The sequence below is a fragment of the Anomalospiza imberbis genome, chromosome W (assembly GCF_031753505.1).
Source record: "Anomalospiza imberbis isolate Cuckoo-Finch-1a 21T00152 chromosome W, ASM3175350v1, whole genome shotgun sequence".
Lineage (NCBI taxonomy): Eukaryota > Metazoa > Chordata > Aves > Passeriformes > Viduidae > Anomalospiza > Anomalospiza imberbis.
The window spans coordinates 1,144,298-1,157,858 of NC_089720.1; the positions used below are offsets into that span (position 1 = coordinate 1,144,298).

General features: G+C 41.4%; 1 long non-coding RNA gene and 1 pseudogene across 1 annotated transcript in view; both read right to left on the bottom strand.

The window, feature by feature from the left end:
- Nucleotides 1–13,561, bottom strand: part of LOC137464317 (uncharacterized) — a 139,645-nt gene that overhangs the window by 33,305 nt on the left and 92,779 nt on the right. The gene's annotated exons all lie outside the window — the stretch shown is intronic.
- LOC137464267 (mitochondrial nicotinamide adenine dinucleotide transporter SLC25A51-like) lies at nucleotides 10,272–12,648 on the bottom strand (annotated as a pseudogene).

A 13,561-nucleotide genomic window follows, 5' to 3' on the forward strand; every position in this document is an offset into this window, starting at 1 on the left:
ATTAAAACCATGCTGTTTTTTGTCACCTTGTTTGCAAGGAACCCTTGCAAATAGATGACAGACAGCAAGTTACAATTTTAGTAAAGACAAAAGGGTGAGATGTTGCAGTACAAGCTGATTTGTACTGAACATTAATCCGGTTATAAATAAGAAACCCAGCCCAGTTCCATAAACCAGCCTCTGGGCTGACTGACAGAGGTTTCAACTAATAACAACTCTCCTAAAGTACAAGCATTTGACTTGTTCAGAGTCTAGGGGGTGTGGAGATTAGACCAATGACTGTTTAGAGCTGGGAGCTTTGAGTTGCCTCTAAGAGTAAGCTCCGAACAATAAAACAGACTGTTTGGCTGATGAACAACGGAATCTCGATTCGTCCAAAACTGCCGGTGGTCCACCATTGAGGTGGCAATTGGGACACATTGCACTTCCACCTTCAGGAGTCCAACTGCAGAAGGACTGTCTGACAGTCCAGGCAAGGTGTTTAATTGATGCATGCCCTCTGCCTCCACAGCAGCTATTCCAAAAGCCCACCTGAGCCTTTTTGAGTCTTTGAAATAGCCGTTCCAGAGAAAGTCTACGTCCAGAAGACACAGGGCCTCTGGACCAGTCACAATCAGATGTTTCTACCACTCCTTCCCAGTCAGGCTCACCTCGGTTTCCAACATGGTCAACAGCTGCGATCTCCCTGTCACCTCAGCAACAGAAACGGGTTCTGATACTACATGTCCTGATGGCATTAGGGTACACTGCGCACCAGTATTGACTAAAGCTTCATATTTCTCTGGCTCTGATGTACCAGGTCATTGGATCTACACCATCCAAAAGACACGATTTTCCCCTGCCTCTACCTGGCTAGACACAGTTCCTCTCTAGCCCTGGTTATAATTTCCTCCCTGGGCATACATTCTAGAGTTGCCTTCAAGGGGATCTAACATATCATTGTCCCTTCTGTTATACCTGGCAGCTCAGTAATGGGAGGCTGAAGCTACTTTCACTTTAGCAGAACTCCTTCGGTTAGTGTTTTCATCCTTGAGTTGATGGACCTGTGCTGCCAGGACAGAAGTGGGTTTTCCATCCCACCTTCTCATGTCTTCCCCATGGTCTCACAGGAAGAACCAAAGGTCAGTCCATGGGGTGTGCCCCCTCTCCCTAGCTGGGGGACATCGGGCTCTGACTTTGGGGCCTGTGACTTGCACTGGTGCTACATGGGAATGAATTCACTGTCTCTTGGTTGTCCTCAGCAGTAATTGTTGCAATGAAGGTGGTATATTTGGATGGCCCTAGATTTGCCAGGTTCTACATTTGCCCTATGCATCTGACCTTGTCAGGGTCATTATCATGCTGTCTGTCCCTTCCAAAAAGTATCTCTACTAATACTACTTCTCTCAGCTGTTTGATCCCATCCTCAATGGTCTTCCAGTGCATTCTATGATGATACTCCCGCATTCTGTCTCTGTGAACAATCTTCTATCTTAGACTCATTAGAAGCTGCTCCCAGAGAGAAAGGGGTCCTGGCTTCCTCACAAACATCTGATCAACCCCCCCCCCCCCATTCGATCAACACTCTCATCCTGGGTCAAGGACCCCAAATTCCTTGCCTTGCCACTATCCAGTTGCACATCTGGACCCATAAGGTCCCAAACCTGAAGTAACCAGGTTGAGTAAGCCTTGTGCCCCCATTGCACAATATCTTTTCGCAGATTATGAAGACTATCTGTCCTAGTTTAGGGAAAAACCTCCAGAAGGAGCCCCCAGAAGGCAAACCCCCTCGGCCCCTCCCCCCACCTGGTTCAGGAAGAATTTCCTTGGAGAGAAGTGGAAAAAAAACCTATTTATTTAACAGGCAAAGCACTCCCCAGCACAAAAAATGAACAACACCAGATGAAAAAACTCTTTCACTGCTCTCAAGAGGTGACAAATTAAGAAAGTCTCTCCTGGGAGTGGTCACTCTCTTATCAGTCCCTCCAGCGCTGGGAATGGCTGCTGCAGGCCACAAAGTGCAAAACTCTCAGTGTTTTTCCAGGTCCCAGTCCAGAGCATGTTTGAATGGTTCCAAGAAAAGGGAAAGAAAAACAGTCCAGGGAAAATTCGGACTGCCTAGCTAAACTAACGAACAAGCAAAAAGCAAAAGCAAGCACAAGCAGGAGCAAAAGCAAAAGCAAGACACAAAAGCAGCACTATATACCGCTGTCTGTGTCCAGCAGACCATGGGGGAGTGAGCAGGCTGATAACAAAACAAAACTTCACTTTTCAGACCCAGTCTTGAAGTCACAGAACATAAAATCCAGCATAAACAGAACAGACGACTGGGGATACAAGCATCATAACATCACCCTAGGACACTATCATATGGCAGGGACTCGGTGACCATTTCAGGCTCCAGCTCTCCTGCTGGTTGTGAGGCCCTGGTACCTCATCCTCATTAACTGGGCATACTGATTTGGTCTTATACTTCCTCCTCTACATGGGAGTGACTGCTGTTGGCTGTGACTGCCCTTCTGGTTCAGCTGGAACCTGGACAGTTGTAATGTTCATGGGTTCCACTGCTGCACCATCAGACTCTCCCTCTTTGAGGCAGGGACAGGGTTTTCCACCAGCTGGGTAAGGGTATTCTCTCAGCTTCTGGCATATTTCCTCCAATACCCCTATCCAGTCCCAGTGGTTCATTTCTGAGGTGGACTGTTGGGCAGTGTCAAGCTGTGGGGCAGCATCAGGCTCTGGGGCAGCATCCCTAGTTGCTGAGGTAGACGTTAGAGTAGTTACCCAAGACAATCTCACCTTACCTCTGAATGCTAAAAAGAATAGGCCTATCAGCAACAACAGTCACTGTACAATATCATTAACATTTAGAGATTTGAACCCTTTGAAAGGTGTTGGGGTAGGCTCAAAGAAATGGGTGAAAGGTTGGTGTTGGAACCCTGGATGCTGAGAATTTTAGACTTTCTGTGCTGACAGGCACTGACCCCCAGGAGAGCACTGTATTTGATCTGAGGCTGTGGAACCAGCTTCCAAAATTGATTGATAGCACTGGGATTACAGGTGTGTAGTTGGTTAGAAATCTGTAATATCACAGGGTGGAAAACGTAGAGTTTGGGCTTTTAGAATATAGTAATAAATATGAAGCAAGATAGAGGTTTTAGGGTGGAGGCAGGTTGTTCTTCTTTACCTTCTTCTTCCTTCTTCTTCATGGGTTTGGGTGGTATTTTGTAATTGGACAGAAAAGTCTGCAGTGCGGACTTTGAGGGATTAGTTATTGGGTTAAAAGGAAAAATAATTTAGGTGTCATTTCTTAATTGGAGAGTTTAGCCTTAAAAGACCTTGTAACAAGAAATAGTGAGCCATTTTGTGCCTTACTAATGAAAGACTGCAGAACTCACTGCTGTGAGACCACAACATTGATAAGAAATAATAAACACCTGAATCTGAACCTGAACTATCATCTCAAGTGCCTTCAATCCCGACCTTGACTGTGGATTTCTTCTCTCTCGGGTTTCCTATAGGTCAGGGTGACCCCAAGAGAGATCGTAAAGAGTCTTTGCTTCCCTAGCCCGAACGCAGCCAAAGAAGAGGTCTGGAATGCTTCCAATTGTGCTTTCAAGGTTGTTTATTATTTCTTATCTACAATATTTTCTCTCTGACCTGCTGTGGTCTGTCTAGTACAAAAATCATGGCAGTCTGGTCTCAAGCTCTGGGCAGCTTCCGCATTATATACTCAAAACTATGTGTACCGTGTTTACAAATTATTACCAATTCCCATCATCCATGTTAGACAGTGAATCTCTACCTTAAACCAATAGAAAAGTGCCACCACCACACCAAGACATGGAGGACAAGATGAAGGAGAAGAAGGCTAGGACAAGCCCAAATTCCTCCATCTTGTACCCCCTTGAACCCTATTCTAAAAATCCCAAAATACTATTTTTCCACCCTATGTTAATCTAAATATTACACTACTAAAACCCTTGTGACTTGTAATTCCTCATATAAAATTGACAGCTTTCCACAGGCTAAAATTGAAGCCACAGATGTTTTTGACTTCTTGCCAGGGTCTCGAGACAGCCAGGGCAGCCAGAGGGATGTCCTGGACTCCGACACTTGACAGAGGTAGAAAAAGGAAGCTGAAAACCGGCAGGTTGGGAGAAAGCTTCCCCCGGTGTTACTTCTTCACAATGGGTACCATTATTGATGAAACCCCAAAAACATACACTTAGTCTGTGTTAGCCATGTAGCCATGTGCCTGCTTTCCAGAGTGTGTTGGTTTTGCACAGCCTGGTTTTTGGTAGTGGGAGAGGGCCACAGAGGTGGCTTCTGTAAGGAGCTGCTGGAAGCTTCCTCCATGTCTGGCAGAGCCAATTCCTGATGGCTCTGAAGATGGACATGCTGCTGGCCAAGTCTGGGCCAATTAGAGATGGTGGTAATGCCTATGTAATAACATATTTAGGAAGAAAATCAAAGCAAAGTACACACGCAGTTTTAATTCCATCTAGAGAAGAGAAGGAGGTGAGAACATGTGAGGGAAAACAACATGGCAACTGCAAGAGCAGTGGAGAAGGAGGGGGAGGAGGTGCTCCAGGTGCCAAAACCAAGATACCCCTGCAGGCTGTGGTGAAGCCCATGGTGAAACAGGTTGTCCCCCTGTAGCCCATGGGGATTCACTGGGGGATGCAAAGATCCACCCGCAGCCCATGGGGGAGGTGCCCACGCTGGAGTGGGCCTGGAGGAGGCTGTGATCTAGTGGGAGACTCAGTGGAGAGAGGAGGCCCCTGCTTCCAGACTAGAGCAGCCTGTCCCTGGAGGACTGCACCCCATCAAAAAGTGACCCACGCAACAGCAGTTTGGGAGGACTGTCTGCCCATGGGAGGGACTCGCGTTGCCACAGTTTTGGGAGAGCTACTGCTCGTGAGATAGGACACATGCTAGAGAAGTTCACAGAGAACTGTCTCCCGTGGGAGGGACCCCACGGTCTCACAGGAGAAGGACTCCTCTTCCTGCACAGTGGAAGAAAATCTCAGGTGATGAACTGACCAAAATCCCCATGCCCTGTCTCCCTGCACTGTCGGTGGGAAGGAGGGAGGGGTTGGGAGAAGAAAAGGTGTTTTAAGGTCTTATTTTACTTCTCATTATCATAGTCTGATTTTGTTAGTAATAAACTCACTTTGAACCTTTAAGTTGAGCCTGTTCTGCCCTTGGAGTGTTTTCTCCCAGTCCTTATCTCAACTCATGAGGCCTTAATTTTTTTTTTCTCTCCTCTGCCCAGCTGTGGCAGGGGAGGGTTGTAGGAATCCAGACCATCCCTCTGGCTGCCCTGGAAGGTCTGGGACCCTGGCAGGGGGTCAGGAACCCCCCTGTACTGAGCTCCGAGAGACACTCTCTCTGATCTATGTCCATGGAATAGAGTTTTCAATCTTACAGGATGAATTACAAGCTCTGAGTGTTTGATATAAGTAGTAATTAGTGTGGCACGGGTGCAAAAGTAGAATTTTAGGATTCTAGATAAGGGGTTCAAAGGGGGCAAGATGGAGGAAAATTGGGCGTGCCTTGTCCTTTTGCTTCTTCTTCATGCCCTTCATGTTTCACTGTGGTGTCGGCATTTTTCTATTGGTTTAGGCTGGGGGGACGCTGTTCAACATGGGTGATAGATATTGGCACGTTCTTGTAAATATAGCACACGTAGTTTCTAGTATATAATGTTTGTAACAGCCCACTGAGGGGCAGAGCCCCGCACACTGTCCTGAGAGACAGACCTGCTGCAGGTCAGAGAGAAAATACTTTAGATAAGAAGGAATAAACAACCTTGAAAACAAGCACAGATGAATTATGACTCCTTCTTTGGCAGCGGGGCTGAAAGACAGAGACTTTCTACAATCTCAGGAGCATCTAAATATCACAGATCCTGACAGAGGGTGAGCGTGCAACTTCAGTGGGTGCCTGGTATTTGGCCAGTGTGTTAAATCACAACACAGGAATTTAAAAATACATTAGTTCCTCACCTTATTGACCCATTGTGCAAACTGGATAACAGCTACAGTAGCCTTAGTCATAGGACACATGTATTGATAAGGAGCAGTAAATAGGAAAAATATAGCCACAACCATGTGCCACCTGAAACAGGGTAAGCTAGATCACATGGTGCCACCTAATGAGGTTTCTATATTCAGTACACAAAAAATTAGGTTATCCAGGAACTGTTATTCCTTTTTCACCCTTTCCTCTCCATGCCCTCAGGCCCCACCATTGGACACCAAAATCTGTCTTGGTTTGAAAGACAGGTGTTTTCCAAGGAAGGTGGGAACCTCCCTTGGTATGGAAAAATATGACCCCTACCCTCCAAATTATTATAACATTTAGAAATTTAGGGGCTTTCAGGCAAAGATATGGGAAAAGGATTAACAGTTCTTTACTAGTATATGTATGTTTAAAAAGGCAAGCAAACAACAATAATGACAACAACAACAAACAAAACCAGAAAAACCCAAAATACAGTCTCTTAGTGCTGTTTAAGCAATTTCCCCTTTGGTGTAGTTATGGTCACAGCCGGCAGGGGCGCTGGTGGGCTCCTGGCGGGGCAGGGCAGGTGCAATGATTCCCCGCGGCTGCAGGGGGCGTGTGTCACGACCTCGGAGACCATAGGGTTAATTGCCAGGCTACGGCACAGAGGTGACACATATGGGGACACCCCACATGTTGGCTCTGGAACTCCCCAAATGGCCAGAAAACAAAAAAAAACCAACAAAAAAAAAAAGAAAATAATTAAGCACACTTGCAGTGCAGGAAAACCACAGCACAGTGGGATCTCGGAGTGCAACACACATAAGTGGACACGGCAATGCCTGGCGGGCAGAGGGCCCGGTGAGAGCCGGTCCTGATGTTTCGGCACCACATGTGCTGGTCCTGAGCTCCGAGGGGTCAGGCAGCAGGGAAAATGGCAAACAACACTTTCGTCCCCTGAACCTGGAAACTGGACTGCCCAAAAACCCAGTCAAACCTCCGGGGTAGCCCCCTCACCTTTTTTTCTCCCGTTATCACCTGCAACCTGCTATCAGCCAGGGCCATTTCAATGGAATGTTGTGACACCCAGCTACATATTTTGTTTCCTAATTGTCTCCATTTGACTCTCAAAAAATGCATTGTCCTTCTTTCAGATAAGCAGGTGGGAGAAAATTCACTGAAAAAACCTAATGCCCGAAAGATAGGCTGGAAATATATCCTCATAAATGACGTCTATAAAGCAGGTATTTGTTTATTGCAGCACTGGTGGTGAGGGGTGTTATAAATGACAACATAGTATTGGCTTTTGCATTTATGTATTAGCTTTTGCATATTATTATTAATCACAAAAATGTTGATTAGGTACAATTTATATTTACTTGTAACTGCTTTTTAGTATAGTATAATCTGTGAGTTTATGTATGCACCATATAGCTTATATAAATAGTAACTAGTAATATGATAAATATATCTTAGACTGTAGCATAATGTTAAAATAGAAACTGTGTGATGTTAAAATGCTTTTATGTAACTAACTCAGAGACTGGTGTAAGATAATTAAGTAGTTCCTCGCATTTGTAGACTATCTGAGTGATAATATAACGGTGACAAAAACCAGGACCCAATTTAATGACTCCTTGTTATCAGGGAGTGTAAAAACAACTGGATGAAACCATGAGAAGAAATAAAATATATTTATTTAACCTGAAAGATGGCATGCAGACAAGTCAAAGGTTAAAACCAAGCAAAAATTCATCGAACACCTAAGCACACAAGAATGTTTGAATATGTATAAACTCTTATGAATACACATGTACACTCTGTAATGTAACAGTATATAGGGGACATTGTTTTAAGCTAGCAGTGTGCTTTTGGCAGATAACCAAGCACCCCATCGCTGAATTTTATTCCCTTTATCCCTTATTAAACTTTTATAAAAAATGTATAAAGAGTGAAACTTGTTTTTCACAGGGGGATAGTTCCACCTAACTCACCCACCTTTGTCAAGTGCTGTGGTAAGTATTGCTTAGTGTTACTATGTCACTATAGCATCATCATATACATGCCGGAACTAATTTACGTAGTATGAGCTCATGGTTATTAGATAGTTCTTTTGTGCTGCATTTGCACCTCTCCAATTTGGGGGTCATTGGGGGTCTTTGATGAAGGCTTCCAAGATCTTCTTCACATTTGAACTTTTAAACTCTGTCTTCAGAGGATGTGCAGTTACAGTGTTCCTTGGTCTGTCCGGTCCTAACTGATCTAAATTCTTTATTTTGTGGCTAATTGGCTTTGCACTTGCCAATTTTTCAGTAGTACTATACTTATCTATCTCTAAAGATATCCACCTGGTGAGTATTTTTCTTGTTTTTTTGTCTATTCAGCATTAAGCAACTAGTTAACTATATATTAGCCATTAGATTGTATAAAAAGTTATTTATATCTGGTATATATAGGTATAAAAAGCTATGATTCAGGTTATATAGGTATCAAATTATATAGCTATCTTATAACTCAAGCTATATAAGCACCTTGTAACTTTGACCTAAGTTATATAGGCATCAAACCAAACCAAGAACAGTGGAGACGACCATTCCAAGTCCTGACTACCCTTACCAAAACTGAAGTTGCTGGCAGAGAACCCTGAATTCACTGCTCTAGAGTTAAGAAGACCTCTGCTCCTGAAACAACTGGAAAACAGAAACTGAGACAATTCAGGATAATGTGATTTAAATTGTTCTTTTTTTGCCTGTTTTCTGCACAGTTGGTAACCATGATTCAGGTTTGGCCCCAAAATTTGCATGTGGCTTTAGTCCAAAATGTATCCAAAAGCTCTTATTAAGAATGACATGTCAAGATGGTATTGGATACATGAACATGAGGGCTGGTAAGTTTTGCCCCTAGATAAAGATCGGGCCTGTGCCCTTGGGGCTGTAGTTTCTGACATAATAATATTTGATCATATTGAGGATTATTGAACATATTGAAAAGCAAATTTCAGATGCAATTTCAGCCTTACAAGAAGAAATCCATGATTTATCTGGTATAATTTTACAAAGTAGAATGGCTCTAAATTTCCTACTCTCTGCACAATCATCAACACTAGTTGTTCTTATGCAGATAAGAGTCAAAGAATTAATAAGGATTTGGTTGAAGTTTGGAAGCAAACTCAAATTCTACATCAGGTAACTTTTAAAAGGCTAATTGAACTTTGAATATACCTTCTATACACTCACTTCATGGTTACTGAACTGGGCCTGGATAAAAGGAACTGTTCATACTACATATATCTGTAGTTAATCTTTGCATAATAGCTGATGCAATGCTGTGGTTGAATGTAAAGAGTAGACACTAGACAAGACTAAAGGGGGAAATGCTGCCAGAATGATTTTTGCTTATATATTCTCTATATTCTTTACACATATATTCTAGCTCTATTGTTGTGTAGTTATATAGTTCCTAGTTTGCCCCAGTACTTTTTCCAACCCTGTTAGGCAGAAAGACAAATCACATAGGCCCCAATCCTATCTTGGTTCTTCCTGGGAACCAAGGTTGAGACCACCTCTTTGAGACACATTTTCATAAACAAAGTTTATTTCCCAACTGAGTGGGGAGGATTTAGGAGGGACTTGAACCGGGGGGAAATTGCCTAACCACTTATGTCTCTAATTGGTGATTTTTGTCAATTATGCTAATTTGCAAAAGTTATAAAACTGTATTAACCCTGTGTGGGGGTGGGCATTTTGTGGACATTTTCCATATCTGCCCCTGGAGGCCTCCAATAAAGACCAACTTTTATATTACCTCCTATACTAATATTATCTCAAAAGTGTGTTGTTTCATTTCTAGGTTCTTTAAGGCATTGATATGCATAAGTAAAGCCAAAAATGTATTGTTAGTGTAATTGAAAACTTGAGAGTCTAATCATTATTAGTCTGGATCTAATTGTTACATGAAAAGAAAGAATAATGTATTTCAAATTGCAACACACACACCCCCACTCCCACTCTTAGTTTCTGTTCCTTTCCCTGGTGTTATGCTTGCTCTTTCACTGCTCTCCATGGCCAGGAGGAATATGATGTTCATGTTGATGGCTTCTTTGGTTGTTTTCTTCCTCACTCTAGGATTCAATCTGGGTCATGTTTATGTTTGCTAATACCCTTTTGCACCTTTCTCTTTGTTGGTGAATGAAACATGCAAGTAACCTTCATGCATAGCAGCTGACCCTGTCTTTACTGCATATTGTTATCTGTTAACCAAATTACAAATGCTTGAACTGTAAGTTATTAGCCACACAACTCCTTTTATTGTTTTACTGTATTACCACTGATAGTTATACAGGGCCTAAAACATAGGAAAAGAACAATTAAAAATAGTTTCTGAAAGTTTTCCTGCCCCCAAATCCAAAACAAAGAATACTTCATAAACTTTTCATGAATAACACACCCCCAAATAAAGAAAAAAGAACTAAGAATTAAGACAGTCACCTGTTTGGTAGTTATGCTTGCTTTCCCTTTAAGGCCTTAAATGCTTATACCCAGAAATCTCACTTTGTCAGTGCTGATATAAAATTCTGTCACAGCACAAATTAAACAAAAATAGTTTGCAAAAGAAAAAAAAAGCTGTAAATCAAGTAATTTGCTAATCAAAGGAAGATGTATTACTGTTTGAACATTGGAGTGAGATCAGTTTTTTGTTTGCAACAGAAACAAAGCAATACAAAACCAGAAAACTTGAGTATGCCAAATTTGCAAATAGGTTTTTCAACAAGGAACACTTTTAACACTTGAGATAAAATTGCTGTCTTGCTCCTTCCACCTTTCCATTTCAAGGCACACTCATACATAGGCACAATCCCACTTTGCACTTGGTCAGTTTACACTGAAGTTTAATATTCACTAGCTATTGATGAATGAGATGATGCTCATGTTTAAGCTGAGTGGTAAAATGGTTGACAAAATAGTTTGTGTAGGTTCAGTTCAAAACTTGAGGTTCAGAAAGAAAGTCATCCTAATCAAAAATTGGCAGCTTCTGTTTAAACTTCAAAGATAATTTAGAGCCCCAAGACATTTGGAAGCTCAGTTTTTAACCCTCTATAGTGTTTCAAACAAAAGAATTAGCTTTCATTGGCTCCTTCTTTATTTTCAAATTATACAATGTGCAGCATAAAATTTGATTATTGTGAGTATTGGGAAATATTGGAAATTATAGAATAAGCTACTAGACCAATATACAGATTTTTTTTTTTTTTACTTTGTATTTGTCTAGTTATTCCACTATGGGTAAATTTATCCACCAGCATATAAATACTTTAACTTGTTTAGAAGTATATCAAACTGCATCAAGATTTAGACATATTGCCATTTACCCCATAAATACTCAAGGTTGTTCATAAGACTAATTACCTTCCACACTAAGCAGCCACTAGCAATGTCATCCATCTCCCTACTGAAATGTAATGGCTGCCTTGAATTGTCTCCAAGTTTCATGGTATTCCATGTTATTCACAAAAAGTTCCACAAATCAACCTATTTCCAGAGACAAAGTGACCTAAAATGTACAAATACCCAAGTGAATAGAGGTGCTTCAAAGGAAGGTAACATTTTTCTTAATAGCTTTAGCAAGAATTCATATGTTGCATTGATTATACCCCAGGACAGAACAGAACGATGGAAATTCAGATGGACTCCTCTGAAAAGATGCATCAATTTTTTATCACGTTCTAGCCATATTGTCACAAAAACTTTTGAAAAAGACTGAAATTCGCCACCAATTTGAGATTGCATACGAGTTTTTACAACATTCATTGGGAAAAATAAGGATCCCAGCATGGCACCCAACAGCCCGCCACAGATAAAGTCATTGACTAAGTGAGTGCTATAAGAAGTTGCTTCAGGCAGATATTGTTTGATAGGTCCTCGTAGGCCAAAGAAGAGGATATTACTGCTTCCATTCCGGAGCAGAATAGGCACCAAACCCCGATAATATTCTCTAATCCCATAGACTTTTAGTACCTTGAAAGCCTGGTAAGTGTTTGTAAATTTGTCATGATGTTTGTAGTCTTGAAGCAAAGTCTGGACTCGTTCAAAAGGTGTAAGAAAGGCTTCTGTAGTCCCTGCAAGTGCTGCTGCCATGCTGCAAGTTAGAAGTTCAGGTGCATTTGTGTGACTATGGAGCAAGGAGGAGAAATCTTCATACAAGCCAAACATTAGAGCCAGGGTAGTTGTTTTTTGCATTAATGGAGGAAGGATTCCACGATAGAGATTTCGAATTCCATCTTTCTGCAGCTGATGTACTGCATCCTTGGTTTTCAAGCCATACAACTGTTGTCAAAAGAGGACCTTCTGGATGGGAAAGGTGACTACTATATTGGTGAAGGCTGCACAATAGCCACAAAGATAATGCTTACCAGAGTTACCCTTTATGTGATGGCTCATATCTTGCTTTGAATTTGTTGGGACACAATCTTGTGAATCAATCTTTTTTCCCCCTCAATATATATCTTAGATTTCTTTTCCTATGCCAAAAAAAAAAAGAAAACTAATGTGAACAAAATGACATGTGACACAGTTTTTTTAGTTTACACACACACATCATGTGCACACTGTTCAACATCACACTGTGCAGCATTTTACGTCCTGAAGGAAATTCATCAAATTCAGTGGAACAGTGTGACAAACTTTCATCAACTGATAGATGATGCAACATGCACAATTTTCTACAATACATCCAAGGCCCTGAAAAACTAGCTATTTTTCCTCCCTTTATGTTTTGTTGATTCAAACCAAATTAAAAGAAATAGACATATGAACCCCTCCAGTGCCACCTTACAACTGAAAATGTGAGGGAGAAATAGGAAGTTTACACATAAAGTTGCCAGTACAGTATGTCAAGGAATTCAAACACTGAATGATCTATTCTAACACTAGTAAGATGCAATACAAGTTACCAAGCTTTTGGAAAACACACACACTACACACAGCTCAGCACTGCAAATTCTGATCATTCCTGCCTGTATTTCCCTGTGGCAGACAGCAATGAATAATTTAAATAGGAATTTAATAATCAGCATTCATTTACTATAGAGTAGTAAAATAATATAGAAATGCTAAAGAATATGTTGAGCTCTGCTAGAGCTAAGGTCCTGAAGCACACAGTGAAAAAAGTTTCATTAAATAAAACTGAGAATTAGTCCTTAATAGGTGATACATGATCTGCCACTTGCATAACATTGCACTCTTCAATGTTTTCCAAGGAACAGCACCATAGAAGTCATTTACAAAGGTTAGTATTTTATCCCGATATGAAGTCATACCAGTAGTGAGGAATTCACATAAGGGAGGTTGTACCACTTCATCTATAATAATATATATTGTTCCTAGGATCAACTTAGTTCTATCTGCATATAGTAAAATAGCCACACCCACAACTAAGCCACAGTCTTATCTAGCACCCCACTTTTATATTAAGATTTATATCAACTCTGGATAAATGTGTCATTCAGTAATACAACATCTAAACCACAGGATTCATAAGACTTTTGACTAGTCACTAGTTGTGTTGGCAATAGCAA